The following is a 26,207-nucleotide window of genomic DNA, read 5'->3' as shown; positions in this document are numbered from 1 at the left end:
AATGTTTTGTTCTTTTACATGCAGGGTCACCACGAGTCAGAGCCAACTTGACAGCAACTAACCACCACCACCACCACACTTTAGCTTCCATGAATGTAAGCCCTTGGAGGGAAGGCACTTGGACTGATTCACCTCTGTGTTCCCATTGCCAGCAGAATATCTGGCACAGAATAGGTGCTTAATGAATGCTGGTTGAATGAATTCACTAGGATTTCAAGTACTTAGAAAAACCCAGGCTGTAGTAATGGTACTGTCATCAGTGCCCATGGCTGCCTATAAGAGACTTTGTTTCTGAGGTCTCTGAATCTGTGCTTTTATGATGTAATGCTCTTTTGTTTCTTCAACATAGAGGGGTTGCTGCTTGGGGAAGATGTGTTCTTTGGAATTGAGCACAGGCTTTGCTGAGTGACCACTTGGATGCTTTCTGTGCATCCTTCTTGTTACCAAGCACATTCTCTGGTCCTCTAGAACTACGTGTCCTTCGCATCCTCCTCTCAATCACTTGGCCTTCAACTGCATAGCTGGGGCTGGCTTCTCATGCTTTGACAAACTCATACAGAAGATAAGATAATCTGATGGGATTTTATAAGGAATGGTTGGCAGTTTGTGCTGCTATAATGTTTCCTCCTATTGGGCTTTTGAAAAAGCATACCTGCATTGGAAGCCTTTGTCATTGTCAGCTTGGTTCACACAAGGGAATAGCAAGTCTATCTGTCTGTTTGCCTCTGACCATAAATGTGACATCACTCTCTTTGGAACATGTGCTCATTGGTGATGCACTGCTTTTCTAGATGGTCTCCTTCATTAGTTGGAAAAGATTCCAATTCTGAATTCAGTAACTGCTGCTATTTTTCTGTTTGTGATTTTCTTCTGTTGCTGCTTTACCAAAATATATTTACAGAAACAATGTTGAGTATATACATGTACAAGACATCTGGAAAAATGTACATGAGTATAAAAACTGGAGTTGGAGAGAAGAAGGCCAAAACCTAAAGCTGACCAAAGCTAAAGGGAAGGGATGTTTCATGGACATTTATTGGGTTCTACCATGTGCTAGTCAAGAGGCTAAAGGCTTTTATTGTTATTATTGTTATAGTGCAGTAAAAATATATATAACAAATCATTTACCAGTTCAGCATTTTTTACATATAAAATCCTGGTTACGTTGATCATGTTGTGCAACCATTACCACACTCTTTCCAAATTATTCCATCATGTAAGTGAAAAGTTTTAGATACCTTTAATCACAAAACTCTACAAGATAAGTACTATTATACTCATTTTAGAGACTAGAAAACTTGGCTCTGAAGCTCAAGGTCATGCAGCTAGTACATGGTAGAGAAAGGGTGTTAGTCAGACATTGCCTGACTATAAAGCACCTTCCTAACCAAAACCACACTCACTGTCATTGAGTCAATTCCAACTCATAGCAACCCCCTTTGGGATTCCAAGGTGGTAAATCTTTATGGAAGTAGATTGCCTAGTCTTCCTTCCGTAGAGTGGCTGGTGGGTTTGAACCACCAGTCTTCTGGTTAGCTGTCAAATGCCTTAGGCACTGCACCACCAGAGCTCCTTATAAAACACCTTCCCCCAAACCAAACTCACTGCTGTTGAGTCTAACTCATAACGACCCCTCCTTGGGTTTCTGAGGTAGTATCTCTATGTGGAAGTGAATTGCCCAGTCTTCCTTCCTTGGTCTAAATACTAGAGACAATTCCTTATGAAGTTTTCACAGGTACACACAATGAAATAAGAAAATGAAGACAGTGTAGAAGGTTTTTCATAATGCAAAAGGCAATTAACTCTTAAAAACCTCTTCATTATTTTCAAAGTACCTTTATTGGCTAATAAGTCACAATCCAGTGTCAGTCTCCTTATTATTTATTATTATTTTCTTTGTCTAAAAGTTTACTTGTTCATAAAATCACAAGGTCTGAGACACTCTGGGATTATTTTCTACATCAAAAACTGAGGGCTCATTATTTCACAATGTAACAGAATTTTAAAATTGTAAATGTTCCCTGGAACTTCAAATTCCTAAATAATCCAGATTTACTAACCCGCTGAGGTTGGAGGAATGCCTGAGACTATGGCCCTGAGATTTTCATATCCCCTGACACCACTCTTAAACTAAATAAGTTTAGCTCAAAAAGGAAAAATTGCCACCCTTGAGTATTGCACTTTTTTAAAAAAATTATCGACACGGTACCAAATGGACAACAGTTGCTCTGAAGCATAGACGAGAAGTTTGGTGGGGCAGTGAGACTAAATTAATGGGAGTGAAATAACTAGAACAGAAACAATGAGAATGTTGGCACAATGTGAAGACTGTAACCAATGTCACTGAATGTTATGGGTAAAATTTGTTGAATGTGAGCATGTTTTGCTGTGTAGATTTTCACCACAAATAAAATACTAAAATTAAAAAAAAAAAAAAAAATTGTAAGTGTTCCAGAAAATACAGAATGCAAGACTGCCATAAGATCTGTAAGAAGAACCAGAGATTTGACTTGTCATTCAGAGCTGAAAATTGTGTATGAAATATCTTAGGAGGGATTTGGTGACTCCATTATTCAAGAATTACGAAATAGCCCTTTCTTAGCTCTTGTACAATCCTCCCCGTCTCTCGGTAAGCCAGGACTTCCTTGCAGTCAGAGCTGGCTTGTGGAGCCCCTTCACAATTGCATTTCAGCAATCTCAGGGTCATCCTTTCCCACTAGGAATCATCTTGTAAAGTGTCTGCAGATTGCGATATGTGGACACTTAAGTGTCAAATATGGCATGCACTGTATTTAAGAACCACTTAAAGAAAAGGAAAAACCACAGCACTTTGCCATGATTTTTAAATTAATGTTTTGATGGAAAATTCCTCTTCTCTATTCAACTAAATACTTTTTGTGCATTTTTGCCAGTTTTTTAAAACACATGAGGAAAACAACTTTCCATGGTGTCTTCTTTTCTCCCGCTAGCAGCAATCATCAAGTTAGATTCTACCACCTTCTTTTTCTCTTGAACTTGTATATTTTTGTACATGCAAAACTTAACAGGGAAAAGCACAATAGGAGAAGCAAACTTTTTCCCCTAAGGAGAAAAAATGTATAGAAAATCATAATTATACTCAGCAAGGAAAGGAAATCATATTGTGAAACGTTTTATTTTTTCAGATTGAAATCTCTACCAATATTTTCCTCTAGAATTAACTACTCTAGATGAGAAGTATATCGGTTAGATATTACTATGTAACAACGTACCCTAAAACTTAGTGGTTTTAAGAAAGCAAGAATTTATTGAGCTCATAATTCTGGGGGTTGGCTAAAGTCTAGCTGATTTAGGCCAGTATTGCATATGCAAGTATGGTCAATGGCTAAGTCAGCTGCAAGTTAGCTTTTTAGTTTTTGGCTGGACATTCTTCATATCTGGAGTCTTGGCTGGGACACCTGGGTGTACCAACTATGACTGTACATGATCTCTCATCCTCTAACCAGCTGGCCTAGGCTTGTTCCCATGCTGGAGACAGGTTGCTGAGAACATGTTAAAAGGATACAAACATCTTGAAGCTTAGACTCAGAAATGATGCATTGTTTCCATTGTATCCTATTGGTTAAAGCCAGTCAGTAAGGCTGGCTCAGATTCAAAGGATGGAAGAGAAGGTGACACTTGTGAATGAAGAATTATGATCATTTTTTTGCAATCTACGAAAAGGAATAACTTTGTCATAGGTCTTTGATATGGTTAAATGACTTAATGTAGGTAAAATGGTTAGAAGAATAACTGGCATATGGTTAGTGCTAGTTTGCTACTCTTGGTATTACTATTGATAGCAGGAACAGTATATCTAGGTCCTTCCCTAAGGGCTTATTGAATATCCTTTTATCTTTCCTTTTGCTTTGTTATTAATATGATGTGAAAAGAATGACAGTGATCTTTGGGATGTTGGAAATGTTATTTATGGCCTCGTTACCTCTGTTGCCCTAGGAAAAGCTGTGAGGTGGAAGAGAGATTCCTGTTATTCTCCCAGGCTACCCCCATTTTACTCTCTTCCCCTCTGGATGGTGCTGTCTTGGATTCTTAGGTGTCCAGTGTTTTCATGCATTTTCTCTCCTCTCTGTCAAAACTAAATCTGATACTTTATTCTTACCATTAAAACTGAAAAACCCAAACCCATTGCCATTGTGTCAATTCCAACTCATAGCTCCTTGCCGTTGTAGTGTTTACCAAATTTGGGTAATATTTCCCTTTTAAAGCAGAACAGTCTCAAGAACTTAAGTGTTGATTTATACTTGACTATAATGTTACTGGGAGTCCCTGAGTGGGACAAAGGGTAAAGTGCTCAACTACTACCTGAAAGGTTGGCAGTTTGCACCTACCCACAGGCACCTCAGAAAACAGACCTCAGGATCTGCTTCTGAAAGGTCGCAGCCTTGAAAACCCTATGAAAATAAGTCAGTCACAAAAGGACAACTATTTTATGACCTCATTTATATAAAAAGGCAAGAATAGGCAAATGTATGAAGAGCAAAGTTTATCAATGGTTACCAAAGGTGAGAGGGAGGAGGAAGGAGGATTATTACTCACAGAGTACTGAGTTTCAGTTTAGGATGATGGAATACTTGCATTTATTAAGCGTAGGGTTGTACAGCTGATTAATGTCATTGTCATCAATAAGTTGTACATCAGTAAAAAACTGAGTTGGCAAAAGTTGTATGATAGGTATATTTATAACAATGATAAAAAGAAAGTAGCTACCGAGGCTTCTATGTACAACCAAATACCTCATGGGATTTTGTTCCTCGGTTTAGAGGTTTAGGGTCATGGTTATATTGGACCTCCCAGTTAACCGGCCAAATAATGTGTTTAGTGCTTCTGATCTACCTACTAGTGTATTGTGCAGTGTTTTGGGTCTTAGAAGCTTGCAATCTGCCATGCAAGGCTTAACAATTGGTCTCCATTCTTCGGGAGCAACAGAGGAAGAAAGAGAATCAGCAGCAAGAGGAGGTAATTGAATGTGTGGCTAGTTGCCGACATGAACAACTGCCTCCTTTGCCAGGTGATCAGAAGGACCAGAAAGTGCCTGGCTACTTCTATGAAACATTTTGATCAAGGTTCTATAGAACAATCCTGATCAAAAGGGGGGAAAATGGAGAACAGAATTTTAAATCCTCATGGCCTCGTCTTCTAAATATGTATATACTGCAAAAGGAGCTCTGGCAGCGTAGTGCCTATGGCACTTGACTGCTAACCAAAAGGCTGGCGGTTCAAACCCACCAGCCACTTCTTGGAAGGAAGGTTGGGCAATCTACTTCCGTAGTGATATTGCCTTGGAAACCCAAGGAGGGATCGCTATGAGTTGGGTCCGACTCGATGGCAAATAACAACAACAACGTGCTGCAAATATATCTGTGAGTATATTAGAATATGCAAGGGGTGATATGAAAACTTTTTAGCCAGAACCAAACACCTTGAGGGAATGAGTTGCTTGGCCTGGGGGGATGGTAATGTCAATTTGGCATAGCATAGTTCACAAAGACAATGTTCTACATCCTACTTCGGTGACTAGCAATTGGGGTCTTAAAAGCTTGTGAATGGCCATCTAAGGTGCAACTATTGTTCTCTGTCCATCCATCCTGAGACCCAAAGAACTAGATGGTGCACAACTACCAAAGCTGACTGTTCTGAAAGGGATCACAATAGAAGTCCAGGATACAGTGGGAGAATATTGTGGAACAAGACTCCACATCATAAAAAAGACCAGGCTTACTGGTCTGAGAGTCTGGTGGAAACCCTGTGACTGTGGCCCTTAGATACCCTATAAATCTGGAACTGAGCTCACCCCCATGGCTCAACTTTCAGTGAAATGATAGGCCTATAAGGTAAACAGTAACACCAGGGATGTATACATATATTAGAATAATCAACCATATGTGTTCAAAAGGGCAGCATTTTCTCAGGGATAAAACTAAGAAGGCAGGAATGGATAGGAAAGAAGCATGAAAGGAAATGGTAAACACAAGGAAGAACTGGGAAGAGTGCTTTTACATCGTGGGGATCGCAGTCAGTGTCACAAAACGAAAGTGTATTATGAATTGTTGAATGGAAAATCAATCTGCCCCATAAACTTTCACTCAAATCACAATAAAAACAAAGCAGCAGAAGAAAAAAGAATATCTGCCTTGAGCTCTTTAAACATCTAGCTACACGGGATTAAATTGACGACAGCAACCCAAAAGACTAGACAGGAACGTTACGAGAAAGTGAGTTTATGTTAATGGGTGAGAAACAACTCAGTAAAAGAGGGAGAGCATAGTTGTACAACTCAAAGAATGGAGTCCATGTCACTGAAATGTACATGCAGAAACTGGTGAATTGGTGTAGGTTTTACTGTGTATGTTCTTAACAACGAAAATGAAATGAATTATTTAAAAAAAACAAGCAAACCCTATGGAGCACACTTATGGAGTTGCACACTTAGGGGTTACCCCAAGTCAGAATCAACTTGATGGCAACTGTCTTAGTTATCTAGTAATTTTATGACAGAAATACTCTCACAGTTGCAGAGACTAGAAGTCTGAATTCAGGGCATCAATTCTAAGGGAAGGATTTCTCTCTGTGTCATCTATAGGAGAATGTCCTTGCCTCCCTTCAACATCTTTGGGCCTGGCATTCCTTGGAGATATGCATGTGTGTTGGCATCAATCTTCCTCTGGATCTAGGAGGTTCTTAGTGCAGGGACTCTGGGCCTAAAGGACATGATCCACTTCTGGTGTTTTTTTTTCTTGGTGGTAGCTAGGTCTCTGCACTCTCTGCTCACTTCTCTCTCCTTCATCTCTTGTAAGATAAAAGATGTGACTCAGCAAGAATGTGATGTAAGTAAGGGTGTGACTTAATAAGGTTGTAACTCTTGTAAGGCTGTGACTCAAGATACACCCCACACTGATCCTGCCTCATTAACATGTTGTTGTTGTTGTTAGGTGTCATTGAGGTGGTTCTGATTCACAGCGACCATATGTACAACAAAACGAGACACTGTCTGGTCCTGCACCATCCTCACAATAGTTGCCATGGTGAGGCCATTGTTGGAGCCACTGTGTCAGTCCATTGTGTTGAGGATCTTCTTTTCTTTTGCCGACTCTCTACTTTACCAAGCATAACGGCCTCCTCCAGAGACTGATTCCTCCTCATAGCATGCTGTGGAGCATTCTGGCTAAAGTACTTCCAGGGCAGATTTGTTTGTTCTGACGGTTTATGGTGTATTCAATATTCTTCACAATAACATAATTCAAATACATCAATTCTTCTTTGGTCTTCCTTATTCATTGCCCAGCTTCTGCATGCATATGAGGCAATTAAAAAGACAAGGGCTTGGGTCAGGTGCACCTTAATCCTCAAAGTGACATCTTTGCTTTTTAACACTTTAAGAAGGTCTTTTGCAACAGATTTGCCAATGCAATACGTTGTTTGATCTCTTAACTGCTGCTTCCATGGACATTAATTTTTGATTCAAGTGAAATGAAATCCTTGACAACTTCAATCTTTTCTTTGTTTATCTTGATGTTGCTTATTGGTCCAATTGTGAGGATTTTTGTTTTCTTTATGTTGAGCTGGAATCCGTACTGAATGCTGTAGTCTTGATCTTCATCAGTAAGGGCTTCAAGTCCTCTCACTTTCATCAAGCAACGCTGTGTAATTTGTATATCACAGGGAGCTCTGGTAGTGTAGTGCCTAAGATATTTGACTGCTAACCAGAAGTCTGGTGGTTCAAATCCACCAGTCTCTCCTCAGAAGGAAGATTGGGCAATCTACTTCCATAGTGGTACCACCTTGGAAACCCAAGGAGGGGTCACTATGAGTTGGATCTGACTCGATGGCGGTGAGTTTGATTTTGGAGGTTGTTAATCAGTTTTCTTCCAACGCTGATGCCATGTTCTTCTTCATATAGTCTAGCATCTTGGATTATTTGCTCAGTGTACAGATTTAATAAGTATGATGAAAGGATACAACCCTGATGCCACCTTTCCTGATTTTAAACCACAGAGTATCCTCTTGTTCTGTTTGAATGACTGACTCTTACTCTATGTACAGGTTCTATATGAGCACAATGAAGTATTTTGGAATTACAATTCTTTGCCATACCATCCATAATTCATTATGATCAACACAGTCGAATGCCTTTGCATAGTCAATAAAACACAGGTATACATCTTTCTGGTATTCTGTTCTTTCAGCCAAGATTCATCTGATAACAGCAATGATATTCCTCATTCCATGTCCTCTTCTGAATCCAGCTTGAATTTCTGGCAGTTCCCTGTCACTGTACAGCTACAGCCACTCTTGAATTATCTTTAGCAAAATTTTACTTGAGTATGATATTAATGGGGAGCTCTGGTAGCATAGTGCCTAAGGCACTTGACTGCCAACCAGAACACTGGCAGTTCAAACCCACCAGCCACTCCTCGGAAGGAAGATGGGGGCAATCTACTTCCGTAGTGATACTACCTCGGAAACCCAAGGAGGGGTCTCTATGAGTCGGGTCTGACTCGACGGCACATGACAACAATAACAACATGATAATAATGATATTATTTGATAATTTCTGCATTCTATTAATCACCTTTCTTTGGAATGGGAATGAATATGGATCTCTTGCAGTCAATTGGCCAGGTAGTTGTCTTCCTTCTTGGCATAGATGAGTGAGCACCTCTAGTGCTACATCCATTTGCTGAAACCTCTCAACTGGTATTCTGTCAATTCCTGGAGCCTTATTTTTCACCAATGCTTTCATTGCAGCTTGGACTTCTTCCTTCAATACCATTGGTTCTTAATCATGTTGCTACCTCCTGAAATAGTTGAACCTTTAGCAATTCCTTTTAGTACAGTGACTCTGTGTAGTCCTTTCATCTTCTTTTGATGCTTCCTGCATCACTCAATATTTTTCCCATAGAACCCTTTAGTATTGCAACTCATGGCTTGAATTTTTTCTTCAGTTTTTACAGATTGAGAAATGCTGAATATCTTCTTCCCTTTTGGTTTTACAAGTCTAGGTATTTGCACTTTTCATCCTAATAATTTAGTTTGTTTTCTTAAATCATCCTTTAAAATCTTCTGTTCAGTCTTTTACATCATCATTTCTTTCAATTGTTTCATCTAGTCTGCATTCACTGCTATTCATAAGGTTTTCACTGGCCAGTTCTTTGAGAAGTGAATGGAGGGTCAGTGAAAAAGGCGAAGGCCCTCAATGAGATGGATTGTTATAGTGGCTGCAATGATGGACTCAGCTATAGCAAGGCTTATGAGGCTGGAGGATTGGCAGTGTTTTGTTCTGTAGTACATAGTGTTGCTATGAGTTAGAGCCAACTCAGTAGCACTTAACAATAACAGTCGGCATTCAAGAGCAAGTTTCAGAGTCCTCTGACATCCATTTTGGTCTCTTCTTTTTTCCATGTCTTTTAAATGACCTTTTTCTTTCTTTATGTATGATGTCCTTGATATTACCCCACAACTCATCTGATCTTCAGTTATTTGTTCAATGTGTCAAATCTATTCTTGAGATGTCTTTAAATTCAGGTGGGATATGCTCAAGGTCATACTTTGGTTCTTGTGGAGTTAATTTTCTTTAGCTTCCACTGGAACTTAGATATGAGCAATTGATGGGGTATTCCTCAGTGGCTCCTGTCCTTGTTCTGACTGATGATGTTGAGCTTCTCTGTTGTTTCTGTCCACAGCTATAGTCTATTTGACTCCTGTGTATTCCATTTGATTCCTGTGTATTTATTAACATATACAGCTTAAGATTTACAACACATAATAATAAAATTGATGACAATTACATCAGATCACAAAATGGAGGACAACCACACACAATACTGGGAAGCATGGCCTAGCCAAGTTGACAGATATTTTGAGGGGACACAGTTCAATCCATGACAGCAACTGACAACATCAACACAATGTTAATTAAATATGTAGAAATGTAATACTGTGTATAAATTAATTATCTCTGCTTATAACTTTTATTCATCTATAAAATTAAAAAAAATTAAGAATGAAAAATTATCAGAAGAGATTTTAAAATTAAAGAATTGAGAAACTTCAGAAATTCAAAATAAAAGCATTAATTTTATATAACAGATGATGTTATTTTACTGAAACTACAGGCTGACTCAAAATCCTTTGATGACTTAGTTCTTTCACAGTGTTCTCTGTTAAGACAACTGCAAACTCTTTGATTATACAATGCACTGTGGCATTATTTGACTTCCATTTGGCATGAAAGCATCATTAAACATCAAGTCTATCTCTGTTCTTTTCTCTTTAGCCTGCAGTAATTAATGTGGCACCAACTTTATTATAAAGACAAGTACAAGTATTTAAATCACCTGGTAGTGCTTGGTTATAGGATGGCTATCTAATTTTGACGTACTTGTGAATTAGCTGAGGAGCTGTTAGAATGGAGATACTCTTCAGTAGGGCTAAGGTGGAGTCTGAAGGAGACCTCAAGGTACACATAAGTGGTCAAACACTTGACGAACAACCCAAAGGTTGGCAGTTCGAACCCACCTAGCAGCTCCAAGGGAGAAAGACTTGGTGATTTGCCTCTGTAAAGATTTCAGTCAAGAAAACCCGACAAGGCAGTTCTACTCTGTCATACAGAGTCACTGTGAGTCAAAAATCAACTGGATGGCACCTAACAACAACAACAACAGGGTGTAGTACAGGATTCTACATTGCAGATGAGCTCTCCCATGATAGCCATGTTCTTCATCCAGGGATGACACTTTGAGTTCAAGGATCTGATTATTTTATTTATTTATTTATTTAATACTATATCACTTGGGGAGCTCTGGTAGCATAGTGGCTAAAAGCACTTGACTGCTAACCAGAAGGCTGGCGGTTCAAACCCACCAGCCACTCCTCGGAAGAAAGGTCAGGCAATCCTACTTCTGTAGTGATACTGCCTTGGAAACCCAAGGAGGGGTTGCTATGAGTCGGGGCCAACTCGACGGCAAACAACAACAACAACATATCACTTAAGGAGCACTGGTGGTGTAGTGCCTAAGGCATTTGACTGCTAACCAGAAGGCTGGTGTTCAAACCCACCAGCCACTCCTTGGAAGGAAGATTGGGCAATCTGCTTCCATAGTGATACCACCTAGGAAACCCAAGGAGGGGTCATTATGAGTCAGATCTGACTTGATGGCAGTGAGTTTGTTTGCTTTTTGTTTTTGTATATCACTTAAAACTTATGAACATTTAAAAGTCTGTAGAATACTTACACATCTATGGATATGTTCATGGATGCTATTATAAAAATCGCCATACTAAAGCATGAAAGACACGTAGGTTATTGCAGTATTATCTTGGCCTTCAAAGGAGTCCTAGTGGTACAGTAGTTAAGTGCTCAGCTGCTAATGAAAGGTTGGCAGTTTGAACCCACCAGCAGCTCCACAGGAGAAAGATGTGGCAGTCTACTTCTGTCTTTAAAACCAAACTCACTGCCGTTGAGTCGGACCCAACTCCTAGTGACCCCTCCTTGGGTTTCCGAGGCAGTATCACTATGGAAGTAGATTGCCCAACCTTCCTTCTGAGGAGTGACTGGTGGGTTTGAACCATCAGCCTTCTGGTTAGCAGTCAGATGCCTTAGGTACTATGCTTTAATTCTAGCCAAACAATAGATAGGCCTATAAAGTGGAAAATAACACCAGGAAGATAAGCATTTCTTAGAACAACCAACCATATAAGAGCAAAAAAACAACATTTGCCAAGGATAAAGCTCAGAAGGCAGGAAAGAGTAGAAAAGAAGGATGAGTAGAAACTGGAAGCACAGGGTAGAAGTGGGAAATGTGCTGTTACATTGTGGGATTGCGATAAATGTCATGAAACAAAATGTATATGAGTCATTGAATGGAAAACCAATTTGCTCTGTAAGCTTTCACTCCAAACATAATAAAAAGTTAAAAATACATATATGTTACAGCCTTGGAAATCCTATGAGGCAACTCTGCTTTTTCTTATAGTGTCACTCTGAGTTGGAATTATAAAGTTGGAATTGCCACTCCAAGGCAATGGATAATCTTGGTGCTGTAGGAATCAAATCCTGACACTAAGTATGAAGTTGAATATTCTGAATATCAAGTATATTAGCCAGCAATATAGGTAGAAATGAGAAGTGTGTGAAAGCCTCCCTGGATATTTCAGATATAACTTGTATGTTATTCCCTCATCAGTGGGACAGGACAGCTCTGTTTTTGCTTCTAATAAATAAATCTTTCTCTTCTTACCCAATCAAAACTTTATGTGTACATTTCTTAAATTACCACTCGTATTTTGCCTGATGTTGTAATGAAAATGTGATATGGTTTTCTTTTTCAATTTTAATGTCCCTGAGGGCAAGGACCATGTCCTATTCATTCGTGTACTTTCACACAGCAGACAGCAACATTTGTGGAAATGATTTTTAGCTAGATAAATCTTGAGAGTACCCTCTGCTGTTTGTATCCCCATGGAGGAGACAGGTGGGTAGTTTGTGTTCCGTGCCTTGACGTCCTGATTGGTTGTCTTAGGAGAACCTCTCCCCTTTTGAATGGTCTGCTAGGAGGCAAGTGACCACTTTGGTTTTCTTGCCTTTTCACTTTTTGTCTACTTACTGAGCATTTAGCTCATTGAGAATCAGAGTATAAATCTAGTTTATCTTCCTTACTCATGCCAAAATGTACATTCTTGAACCATTTTCTGTGTGGAATTTCTACTTGATGTCTTTACAGACTACTGCTTTGATATCTAGGGCTGCAAAACAAACGGTACCTAAAAAACAGACATGTTTAGAGAAAGAGAAATTTGTTTCATTCTTTATATCCACTGGCCGAGATAATTATCACAACAATCATGTAAAGCAGAGGGCACATGGCACTGCCTGTGTTTGGACAATGAAGAAATGCAGCCAGGCCTTCATCCTTTCATGGGGCTGTTGTTAATTTCTGTTGCATTGATTTGGATTCCATGTGTACAGAGTAGAAATGCTCCATAGGCTTTTCAAGACTATGACGTTTCAGAAGCCGGTTGCCAAGCCTGTCTTCTGAGGTACCCCTGGGTGGCTTTGAACTGCCAACCTTTTGGCTAATAGAGCACTTAACTGTATCACCACAGGACTTTTCAAGGTCTAGTCACTTTGAAGACTAAGGTGCACCTAACCCAAGCCATGGTATTTTCAGTCACCTCATATGCATGTGAAAGCTGGACAATGAATAAGGAAGACTGAAGAAGAGTTGATGCCTTTGAATTATGGTGTTGGTGAAGAATACTGAAAATTCCATGGACTGCCAGAAGGACAAACAAATCTGTCCTGGAAGAAGTGCAGCCAGAATATTCCTTGGAAGTGAAAATGGCCAGACTTCGTCTCTCCTGCTTTGGTCATGTTACCGGAAAGGACCATTCCCTGGAGAAAGATACCGTGTTTGGTAAAGTGGAGGGTCAGCGAAAAAGGGGAAGACCCTCAACAAGATAGATTGACCCAGTGGCTGCAATGATGAGCTCAAGTATAGCAAGGATTATAGGGACAGTGCATAACCAGGCAATTTCATTCCATTGTACATAGAATCGCTATGAGTCAGAGTCCACTTGATGGTACCAAATGACACAACAAGAAGTCACTTCAGATATCCATTTCACTTCTCACCTGCTTCTCAAATGCATTGACCAAATTCTCAAATTCATTGAATCAAAACCAACTACAGTCCTTAAAATTCTTGTTTCATGAGGTCACTTTCTTGCCAACACCCAATGGTGGGTTTCCCATTGTTCTCCAGATCAAATCTAAACTCTTTTGTCTGCCTTTCAAGACTCTAATCTTGACTCATGCTATTTTCCTGCCCAGCATGGTTTAACAAGCTCTTTGAGAGGAGGATCTAGATTTATAATGGTATGGAATTTTCTTACTTCTATCTTGCCTTTCTCTGTCCCCCTTTGCTTTCACTGAGTAACATTTTCTTTTCCACAGTTACTGTAAAAAGAAATCGATTCTTTTTAGGTAAAGTAAATCACATCCAACTCTCCTTACATGGAAAAAAGGCACTAAAGTGCTGACAGATACCATCTCATGAGTGGACGGATGTTCTTGCTGCTTTCCTTCCAGGATGATCAGGAAGAAATTTAACTACTGAATGGCCATTCCATGTGGAAGGAAAATGATAACTAACCCTCAACTAGTATAGCTCTCAGTGTGATTCACAATTTCTGCCTAGTTGGCCATTTAAAAACTACAAATCTAATAGAATCTTAAATAAGAAGACAGGATCAGTTATATACTCTGTTCACATCTACCAGTTTAAAATACAGCTTGGACCACAGAGCCATATAGATATGTCAAGCCAGTTGCCATTAAGTTGATCCTGACTCATGGCTGTGACCCCATCTGTTTCAGAGTAGAACTGTGTTCCACAGGGTTTTCAATGCTTGTTTCTTCCCAGGTGCTCCTCGGTGGATTTTAACTGCTAACTTTCCAATTAGTAGCCGAATACTTAAATCATATATGCCACTTAGAGACTCCATACACGTTAAAGGGCCTAGTAAAATTTCTTGACCGTTGTTGTTAGCTGTCATCGAGTTGGCATTCATACACAACAGGGTCAGACCATTGTGATCCACAAGGTTCTCATTGGCTGATTTTCAGAAGTAGACTGCTAAACCTTTCTTCCTAGTCTGTCTTAGTCTAGAAGCTCTACTGAAACCTGTTCAGCATCACAGTAGAATCCACAAGCCTCCACTGATGGACGGGTGGTGCATTGGCTAGGTCTCCTGCACTGAAAGTGAGAATTCTACCCTGAGTCACCACTGCCCTCAAAAATCCTGATTACAAGCAGGAATGTATCAAGAACCAAGGATAGATTTGGCCAAAGATAGTCTTACATTTGTTCTTGTGCTACAAAATTATCCATATACATTACAGAAGGAACAGAGGAACAAGGTTGAAGTAGCTTCTCTGAGACAACCAAACTTGAGAGAATTACCAGGCCTACAGGGCTCAGGATCATGGTCTCAAGTGACATTATGCTCAATTAGTACAACATGTACAGAAAAATCTTGTTTTATATTCTACTTTGGTGAGGAGCAACTGGGGTCTTAAAATCTTTCAAATGGCCATCTAAGATGCAACTATAGTCTGTTCTCATCTGGAGCAAAGAAGAGTGAAGAAAATCAAAGTCATTTGGAAACAGTTCAAAGATATGATGCACCACAAGGACCTCAGCATTCATGATCCTGAGACCAAAAGAACTAGATGGTGCCCAGTTACCAATGCCAACCACACGGAAAGGGATCAAAATTGGAGATCCTGGATAGAGTGGGAGGGAGCTCTGGTGGTGTAGTGCCTAAGGCATTTGACTGCAAACCAGTAGGCTGGCCGTTCAAATCTACCAGCCACTCCCCAGAAGGAAGGTTGGGCAATCTACTTCCATAGTGATACAGCCTTGGGCCTGTAAATGGATTCACTTCCATGGATTGACTCTCAGTGGTAGAAAGGCCTATACGCAGAACCCCTACCTCAGGGAGATTCACCCACTTAGGGAGATGCACCCCTTAGATCGATCAGCCATGAGGCATCAGAGGAGTAGCATTCACATAGAGGGAAACCTGGACAGACAGTAATGCATAGATAAGAAAGGCACAGGGAAGGCATAGTCGCAGGGAGGAGAGGGGAGGAGAGTTTTTATGCTTGGGGATTGTAATTGAGGCTGTGAAAAAAAGAAAAAGAAAAAATCCTGATTACCATGATATATTATTCACTCCTCCTCAACACAGTTTTGATGAAATGCCTTTTCCTAACAGATGTTGCCACATCCACAGAACAAGAAGACTTGGAAGGACTGCTTTGTATGCAGATGGCCCACCAGCATCCACATGAGGGGGCAGGTAGCTCAAGGAAGCTTCAAAATAGCCATATGGTGTGGCGCCAAGAAGGGAGCCACAAAGCAGCGTTTGCTTAAACCATCATTGGCTTGTGAAAAATGGCAGGCCTGGAAGCCTCAGCCAGCATTCAGGTAGTCAATGCAGGCTCAGGATGTTCTTTAAGTAAAAATGTGGAAAGAGTCAGATCCCTTGTTCTCTACTGCCGACTTCTCAGCTTCATTCTCCTCCTTGACTACATTGCTGTTTGTTTCTTTGGTGTAATCCCTCTGAAAGATCAGAATCCACTGAAAGGGCTGTGGGTCTTAGAGAAATATGACTGTGAGATGTACTAGCTTTATCCTTATGGCACTTGTTACTCAGGGCAGATGGTGGCATTTGCCATGTTGATTGGTGGGAAGTGTTTGTGTTCCTGGCCACAGATGGGTGGCAGAAAGAGGGGAGGCCCAGGGGAGGGTATTCCAGAAGCAGCTCCCTCCCCACAACACACACCTTGACACGGTGAGTTGCTTTCTTCTCTTTGTTCCTATAGCACTCAAGTTTGCATTTCTTTCATGCCACTCATTGATTGTTGTTATAATAATCTGTTGTGACACATGATCCCTATTAGATCATCAAATCTTCAAGGGCAGAGACCTGGCTTCTACCCCAGGAGTAAACAGTTTAGACACTATGTTTAGGTCACGAGGCTGCTGAGTGGTGGCAGTGTGGGGTTTCACGTCTCATTCATCAGTCTCCAAAACTCAGTCTCTTAATTAAAAAGTCTGTTGATGTCACAGAAATCCTAATAGCCCTATTAGGGCAGAATAATGGGTGTGAAATAATCCATCATCCAATTACCATTGTAATTATCACTAATCATTTTATAGACATTATTTCAGTTTATCCTTCTAATAGTCCTATACATAGCACAGTTACCGTTTTCAGGTGAGGAAACTGAGGCTTCCAAATGTTAAATGATTTGTCAGCCAGGTCACACAGCTAGTAAGTAGCTTCAGCTCTAACTCAGCTTGGTCTGATTCCAAATTCCTGGCCTTGTCTGCTGTGCTTAGTGCCTGTTGTCACTAATGGGGCTTTGACATCTGAGACCTCCAGACAGGGACCCACCCTCTGGGTATCTCTCTCACTTTACCCAGGCCCAAACTCTGTGGGTTATTTGTTGTTATCTTGGGCATGAACACATACACACAGATCAAAGAATAAGCAGGTTTTGAAAATATATAGATAATCATTCAACTGAATCAAATTGTAGAAAAGCATTCTTGAATGTGTTGCCTCACTTCTCATTTGAAGACACTGGGGAGCTTGGGAGGAACCATTGAAAACTACCAGCTATATCCTTTGAGAAGTCCCAAAACACATACAAAGACACACACGCTGACACCATACACAACTTCTCACTTAGATTATGGTGAAGGGAGTGGCTTTTACAAGCCTGCGCTTTCCACCTTCCGGTTCCTTTGCCGATGTGAATGGTTATAGTGGTAAGGGTGGTACAAATGGTTAACATGCTTGGCTACTGACTGATAGATTGGTGGTTTCAGTCCATCCAGAGGCACCTCAGAAGAAAGGCCTGGAGATCTACTTTCAAAAAATCAGCCCCCGAAAACCCTGTGGTGGACAACTCTGACACACATGGGGTTGCCCTGTGTCAGAACTGGCAGTTCGTTTATTTTTTTGGTGGTGCTGATGGTAGGAATGGCACTTTATATTAATAACCCAATATTTTACACATATTCTAAACTGATCTCTCGCAGAGGTAGATTGTCCAATTCTATTACTCCCCTTTCCCTCATGTAGGAAGGAACTCAAGAGTGATTAAGTGAGATAGAATGGATTTGAACTCAGTACTCTATCTCCCTACATCTCTACTTTCATGTACTTAATTTGTAGGGTTCTGCATGTGGCTCTGAGTCAGAATCCATTCAACAGCAACAGGTTTAGTTTGGTGAAGCATGAGGTTTTGTTTTATAAAAGAGTTTGGACACTGTCAGATTCCTACTGCTGTGTTACTGCTCACACGTCTGTGCGTTGCTAGGGTTTGGCTGGGCTCTGCTGAGTGGCTGTGCTGCAGGCTGCATCAGTGGGGCAGTTTGGCTTCTAACTGCAGGTGCGTGACCCAGCTGGAATGGCTCTGTTCCATTGGAGTCTCATCCTCCTTGGACCAGTGGGCCAGCTAGGGCATGCTCTTTGTATCTTCTTTCAGATTTAGGCTTGAAGCTGCCATACTGTTACTTCCAAAGCAAGCCACATGGCCAAGCCCAAAGTCAAGGGGTGGAGAAAGTACACTGTGCTCATAATGAGGTCATGGCAAGGGAATGGATACAGAGAAGAGTGAAAAATTGGGGCCAATAATGCAATCTACCACAAATGCCTTTTAGAAATTGTGATATCACAGTACAATCTAAACTTGAAAGCTGATAAAGTCCTTCAAGCTACCTGTACCCAGAGGATCCTTAGGAGGTGGCAGCTGCAAAGGACAGGGATTTGTTCCCAGAGACATCCAATTCTGAGGAGTGATGATTGCAAGCTACTGCCAGTCACAGCTGTGGTTAGTGTCCTCACCTTTTCATCCCTGACTCAGGTACGGTGGATGTATGTGTATGTAAGACAGAGAGAGGTGCAAGGTAGAACCAAGCACCTGTCTACCAACTTTGTTGACTTCCAGCCTTGTTTTAACTGAAAGTTTTACCTTTACCTTTCTGTCCTGCTACTCCACATCATTTACAATAGTTTGGTCTGTAGTCAGTTTCTCCTCTGCCATCTGCTCATTGATTGCCCTGGGGTCATCTGCACTTCTTAGCGCTAAGCCTTTACCTGCTGAAAGCCATTCCAAGGAAAACCACCAAAACCTATGGTGGTTTGCCCCTTCTGACCCCAGACTGGCTAATTTGTCTTATAAATTTTCAGATTCTGCTAAGGTCACTTAATTCTCTCTTTTCTGAAATGTATTGCAAGTAAAATAGATAAGAGGCCAAACAATGAGATATCTGCCCTAGCACACGACATGCCAACAATGTTCTACTTAAACAAAACAGTGCAAGAGTTGTTACCCTGTAGATTGTTTATCAAAATGGACTTCATGAAGAATTTATCAAAACAAATACAAAATGTTTAAATGCACAAGAGTTACAATCACAAAAATGTTTAATCCGGAGGATTTGGCCAGACTGAATCTCCCCATCTTACTTAAGGCTGTTTTCTCCCCATAAGTTTAATTACTTGAGTGACAATCATTAAATATTGCAAGTCATGCCAAGTGTTCCTGTTCCAAGGACTCTTCACTGAGGTCTGAGTGGGAGGGTGACCTTTTGGGACAAGAAATTATAATAAAAGAAAAGAAGAAACTCATCAGGGGATATGAAAAACCACACAACTAGTCTATTTAGTCAAATCGATTTCAACCACCTTTAAAAAGATTGGAAGAATTGCAAACATGAGCACTATGAAAGTTTGATCACTTTATCTGATTTAAATAAGTCATTTTCTAATTATTGGGGGTCAAAGCTGAGGACATCTACATGCTAAATCCATTTCCTTCTACTGAGATTCCAGCTACCTGGATCTCAGTTATGTGACAGTCTTCTCTAGGTTGAACCTGTGTCAGGACAGGGAAAGATGCAGGAGGGCCACTGAGTTGTCAACTCCAGTGTCTTGGTCAGGTTCAATCAGAGAAGCAGAACCAACAGCAGTTATTTTCGAGGATTTATTATCCAGATTTGACTTGCACAATTGTGGGATCTGATTAAACAGTCAGTGAAGGGTTGTGTCTGTGTCTGAAGCTGGGACCTGAGGTCTGCAGGGCAGGCTTTGGGACGAATAATGGACATGAAGCCAGGAAGCAAAGACAGAACTGGCACCCACATGGGTAGCTGGAACCACATTGGCTTATCCCTGTCTTCAAGCCTCTAACTTTAGTAATGAGGCTGACCGGCTGAAGAAGCTGATTACTCTTCATCATGGGGCAAGCAGGCACACAGAAGTCAGAGAAGCTGAAGCAGGAGATGTGCAAACGTCTGGAGGAGTTGTCTGCTGCCCCTTGATAACTCTGTGAGTTGACCCTCAAGACCTGCAACAGCACCTAGCACTCAGTGCTGACCTTTCAAATGCAAAAAGACCACAGTTGCTGCTTCAATTTGTTCTAAATCTACACAAAGTGCCTCTGTGGTCCTTGATAAGCCAGAACTATTTAGGAGCTCTGGTAGCATAGTGCCAAAGCACTTGACTGCTAACCAGAAGGTTGGCGGTTCAAACCCACCAGCCACTCCTCGGAAGGAAGATGGGGCAATCTACTTCCGTAGTGATATCACCACGGAAACCCAAGGAGGGGTCGGTATGAGTCGGGTCAGACTCGACGGCACATAACAACAACAACATGCAGGAGAGGGAAGTCTGGGAAATATAATTACAGCTTAGCAAGATTGGCCTGATGTAAATCTAGCACACCTTACTGCACTAAGCACATTTGTCATACATAGCCCAACAAGATTGGAATTATCTGGAACTATCTAGAATGGGGAGCTCTGGTAGCATAGTGCCTAAGGCACTTGACTGCTAACCAGGAGGCTGGCGGTTCAAACCCACCAGCCACTCCTCGGAAGGAAGGTTGGGCAATCCTACTTCCGTAGTGATACTGCCTCGGAAACCCAAGGAGGGGTCGCTATGAGTCGGGGCTGACTCGACGGCAAATAACAACAACAACAACAACATCTAGAATGCAGATCTGGAATGCATAGGAGCTCTGCTGGTGCAGTGGGCAAAGCATTCAGCTGCTAACCAAAATGTTGGCAGTTAGAAACCACCAGCTGTTCTGCAGGAGAAAGATGAGGCAACCCTGTGAGGGTCACTATGAGTTGGAATTCACTCAGGGTAGTCAGTCTGATTTTTTTGTACAGGGTTACTATGAGTTGGAATCAACTCAATGACAGTGGATGGGTTCATCTGGAATGCTGCTCTCTCACCATTTTTATAAGGGGAACTCTACCTAGTTTTTCCACTTAGGGTGCTTCAGTTCTTTAATGCAATCATCGGCTCAGTCTTCTCTGTTAAGAATCTTCTTACTTGAAAGGAATCTTTTAACTTCTGAATTTGTAATGATATTGAAAGGATTGTTCAAGAAAAACAATAATAACAGAATGGTGAGCTGCACTCATAGTCATGTTATATAGAGAAATGTAAACAAAAATGGATATGAATATTATACACAGACATGTAGTACAAATAATATACAGATATAAGGCATTTGGCTGCTAACTGGAAGGTCAGCAGTTCAAATCCACGAGCTGCTCTGCAGGGCAAAGTTTAGGCAATCTGCTTCTGTAAAGATTGACAGCCTTGGAAACCCAGTGGGGGTCATTATGAGTCAGAGCTGAATTGATGGCAGTAAGTATGGTTTGGTTTGGAGTGATGGCACCAGTCCTCATCGATGCATTGGTGAAACCCTGGAACAAGAGTGGTTTAGCCAGTCAGTTAACAGGTGTTGATTGAGCACCTACTATGTGCCAATTACTGTTAAAGGCATAGAGGATAGAGCAGTTAATAGAACAGTGTTGGCCCTGAGGAGCTTATCTTCCATTCCAGGGTTTCTCAACCTCAGCACTAGGAACATTTTTGGTGGATTTTTTCATTGTGGGGAACTGTCCTGTGCATTGTAGGATGTTTAACAGCGTTGCTGCCCTCTGCCTACTAGATGCCAATAATTACATACCCCCTCCTAGTTGAGACAATTAAAATGTCTTCAGAATGACCACATGTCCCCTGGAGACCAAAATCACCTCCAGTTCAGAACCACTATTCCAGGGAGTAAGGGCAGATAATACCAGTGAGACACTTACAGACACAGTAGGTGCTGTTAAGAGTGTAAAGTAGGTCATGTGATTATATGACTGCCAGGGTAGTTAAGAAAGTCTGTCCCAAGGACTAGCATTATATCTGAGATGGAGGCAGCCCTTCAGCACTCTGGGGGTGGAGAGCCTGTGGCCAAGCCTGGATGGTAACAAGATTGGCACACTGCAAGGGCAGAAATGCAGGTGCATGAAGGAGGGGAGAGAGGAATGCCTGGGGCAGAGGGGGCTTTGTACATGGCCATGGCATGGAGTCTGCGTTTGACTCTGGTTTCTCTGGGAATTCATGGGAGAACTATGAGCAGGGCAAGGATTTATGTTCTAACAACATCCCGCTGGCTGCTGTGTGGTGGGTGGACCAGAAAATGCCTCTGCCCTCCCCTTCCTCTCTAGTTGTTCTGGCTCTACAGTGTCCAGCTTCCTCCACTCTATGACCACAGGAGTCTGTGATGCCCCTGTGCATTGACTGCTTCTGTCTATTAGTGCTGATCAGCTAGTAGTACAGAATTTGAGTCCCTGTGACTGTAGATGATTAAAATCGAGCTTGAGCGTATGGCACCATCATCAGTGGCATTGCTGGAGTTCTGGCTGCTTCTATTTCTGGCCCTTGTGTGAACATAATAGTTATTATCCTTACTGCAAGTGTGGACCCCACCTACACCTTCATTTTTAAAACAAACCTTTTGCACCCTCTGGTGACTATCAAATTCTGTCAAAGCTTAGTGGGAGGAACCCTGTAGATTTCAAGTTTGGATGAAATGTAAGAGCCTCCTACCTGGTTACTGCCTGTAATATTATGTTCTTTTTGATGAAAAAGCCTTTACTCTATGGATATTTTCCCCCATCTACTCCCTACCACATTACCCCATGCTTTTTATGAGATTTAACTCTTCACTGGTTTTGTGTCGTTTATATTTTAATTACACAAGCATGAATATGTAAGCTGTATACTTATGTTCTTCCTGGAAAAGTGATTTTTTTTTTTTATATATACCATTTGAATACACCTAGTTGCCCAGGTAGAAGCAGAAAAGTAAGTAGAAAGAAGAGCCCTACTCTAGGAGTAGAGAGATATGGCAACTGGCAACCTATGAGCAGGGCAGTAGACTCAGGACTCAAAACACCTTTCTTTCTAGTATTGTAAAACCCCACTTACTTATCTAGCATAGACAAATGCCTAAAGACAGAGAGTAGATGAGTGGTTACTAGGGGATTGTGGGATGGGAGGTTGGGGAGTTCCTGCCTAAACATAAAGAAATTATGGAGAGAAGAGGGTAAAGGAGAAGGAACTGGAAGTTGGAGAGCTGGTTCTTGTTGTTGGCTGCCATCACATTGCCCCTGACTCATGGTGACCCCCTGCCAAAGGAACGACCTGCTGCCCAGTCCTGTTCCATCTCCATGATTGGTTGTGAATAGAACATTGTGTCTGTAGGGTTTTCCTTGGCTGATTTTCAGAAATAGATCTCCACGCCTTTCTTCCTAGTCCATCTTAGTCTAAGGCTCCTAGTTATGTTTGTGTGTCAACTGGGCTGGGCCTGGTTGAGTGGCTGGGCAGCTGGTGGTAGTTATTCCCCATGATGAGACTGGCAATCAACTCCATGGTGGGATCTACCACAAGCAGCTGAGTAGCTGCTTTGGGTATGTGGTCTGCTTCCTGTATATAACAAGCAGCTTTAGAAATGGCCTCTAGCTTATGGCACCTTGAACCCTGCATGTAGCCATGTCGTTGTTCAGCTGCCTGCCATACTCTGCTGACCTGGGGACTTATAATGGACTTGAATTAATGGCCTGCTATGTGATTTGGTAATATCGGGAGTGTGGCTTTTTACTTGTCAACCTTGGCCTTGGCAGCCTCAGCAGCCAGCAGCTGTCTGAGTGAAGAGAAGCCTCTAGCTTCAGTGGGCCAGAAGCCAGAGACAGAGCTGAAGCTAAAGGCTGAGGGGCATTCACCCAGCCCCTAGAGCCTGGCACTTTGAACTTGGACTTAAAACCTCCAAACTGTAAGAGAATAAATTCCTGTTTGTTAAGGCCATCCCATTTCTGGTATATTTCTGTCAGAGTGTCACTAGGTAACCAGAACAGCTCCACTGAAACCTATTCCGCTTCATAGTAATATTCATACCATTGATACATGGGTGGTGGCTGAGATTGAGATGTATAGGCTGGGAATAGAACCCAGGCCACCTGGATGAAAGGAGAGAGTTCTACCACTAAACTACTACTGCCTCATAGGAGAACTGTCATTGTTGTTGTTATGTGCTGTCGAGTCGGCTCTGACTCATAGCAACCTTGAGTTTCCGAGGCAGTAGCACTATGGAAGTAGATTGCCCAACCTTCCTTCTGCCAGGAGGCAACAATTCAGGTGGAGGTGATCAGGAAGCACACCATGATGAGATATTCCAGGCTATATCAGTAGTCATGTCCGTCCATTCATCCATCCATTCATCCATCTATCCCACGGTGTCAGACCCTGAAACAGACCCTGAGCTTCAAAGATGAACCAGACCCTGTCTTCAAGGACCTTACTTTCTGGTGGAAGAGACAAATGTGAAACACAACTTCAGTGAAGTCCATGTATCAACAGGAAGACTAAGGCACATCTGATCCAAGCCATGATATTTCCAATAGCCTCATATACTCATGTGAAAGCTGGACAATGAATAAAGAAGACTGCAGAAGAATTGATGCCTTTAAATTTTGGTCTTGGCAAAGAATACTGAAAATACCTTGGACTGCCAGAAGAATGAGCAAATCTGTCTTGGAAGAAGTATAGCTAGAATGTTCCCTAGAAGCGAGAATGGCCAGAATTTGTCTCATGTACTTTGGTCAGGTTATCAGAAGAGACTAGTCTCTGGAGAAGGATCTCATGCTGGGTAAAGCAGAAGGTCAGTGAAAAAGGGAAAGACCTTCAACCAGGTAGATTGGCACAGTGGCTGCAACAGTGGGCTCAGGCATAGCAAGGATTGTGAAGGTGGCGCAGGACTGGGCAGAGTTTTGTTCTGTTGTACGTGGATGTGCTATGAGCTGAAGGTGACCCAGCAGCACCTAACAACAACAGCAGCAACCTAGAGGGCTGTAAAGGGAGAAGGGCAGATGGAAGGGGGACTGACTGGGGAAAGAGAAACCTGTGAGGTCAGTACAGGGCCAACATCCCTGGACATCATCCATCCTTGAGGCTTTCTTGTGACAGACCAGCAAGGCAAGGGGTTTTCTAATGGAGATCATGGGGCATGGAGATGGTTATAACTTTAACTTTTAACTCTAACAATTCAGGAAAATGTTACATTTTTTAGTTCCATTTTAATATGAAATATTAAAACATAGGAGTGTTTTTAGTGTTTAAAAAGTTAATTACCTGGTGGGGGGTTGATTATCCAGAATGATTTTCTGAAGGTTATTTCTTCTCCACATTTTATGACTTGGCATCCGTTTCAGTGGAATCTTCCAAGAGACATTAATCTGTTCTTTTGCTTCACTGCGTATTTTCTAGATGGGTATTATCTAGGCTTCTGTTATCCTGTAAGACTTCCAAGATGCATAAAAGTTGGAGGATATATGGTTGTACAAAACAGTTCCTCAGGGTAATGAGATTGATTTGAGGGGATGAGAGAGAGACTATCTCAGAATCTTCTAAATTAAGATTGAGGATACAGGTATATGACATGTAGCTCTGATATAAAACATGGATATCTTATGTGCTCTAAAGAACATGGAAAAAGACCACCATGGATTTATGAAGGTTTCTTGAAGGGGGTGGATTTCAATCTGGTTTAAAAGAAAAGGATGGGACTTTTGTAAGTATATTGAGGTGGGCAAGAATATTCTGGTAGCAGAAGGAGCTTGGGCAAAGCTTGGAGTTGGGTGCTGCCTGTTTTGTTTTTGTGAAGACAGTAGATTCCTGCAAAGAAAACAGAGTGAGGGAAGTGGAAGTTTGAAGATAGCTCTTGAAAAGTATCCAGACTGACTGATTAAGTGTGTATTGGGAAACTATTTCTTATTTCTCTGTGGGTATTTAGCTTCTCAGATCAGCACTGTCTTGGATACCATGTGGTAGAAAGGGAGAACCAAACACGGAGTGTAATCAAGCATGATATGTGATCCTAATAAACGTATGACAGACAATTTGGAAACTGGATTTAGTAAAAAAAAAAAAAAGTAAGAATCTGGGAAATTAGGAGTTACCTTTAGTTTTTGTGATGCAAAAAAAGTATTTGTGATGCTGAAAAATGAGTAAAAAGACCACACCTAGTTTTGAGTTTTCAGCAATTTGATTTTCAAAAATTTGACCTGCACAAAACTTTTCATAAACACATTACATAAAGCAAGGGTGGTATATCTTTATTGAGAAATAAATATTCAGAAGCTTTAGATGAAAAATATGTAAATGCTATACAGCCACAGTAGTCAAAACTGCCTGGTATTGGTTCAATGACAGATACATAGACCAATGGAATAGAATGGAGAACCCAG

The sequence above is a fragment of the Orycteropus afer genome, unplaced genomic scaffold, assembly GCF_000298275.1.
Source record: "Orycteropus afer afer isolate SDZICR_OR568_19922 unplaced genomic scaffold, OryAfe1.0 scaffold00079, whole genome shotgun sequence".
Taxonomy (NCBI): Eukaryota; Metazoa; Chordata; class Mammalia; order Tubulidentata; family Orycteropodidae; genus Orycteropus; species Orycteropus afer.
This window is presented reverse-complemented; position numbering follows the sequence as displayed.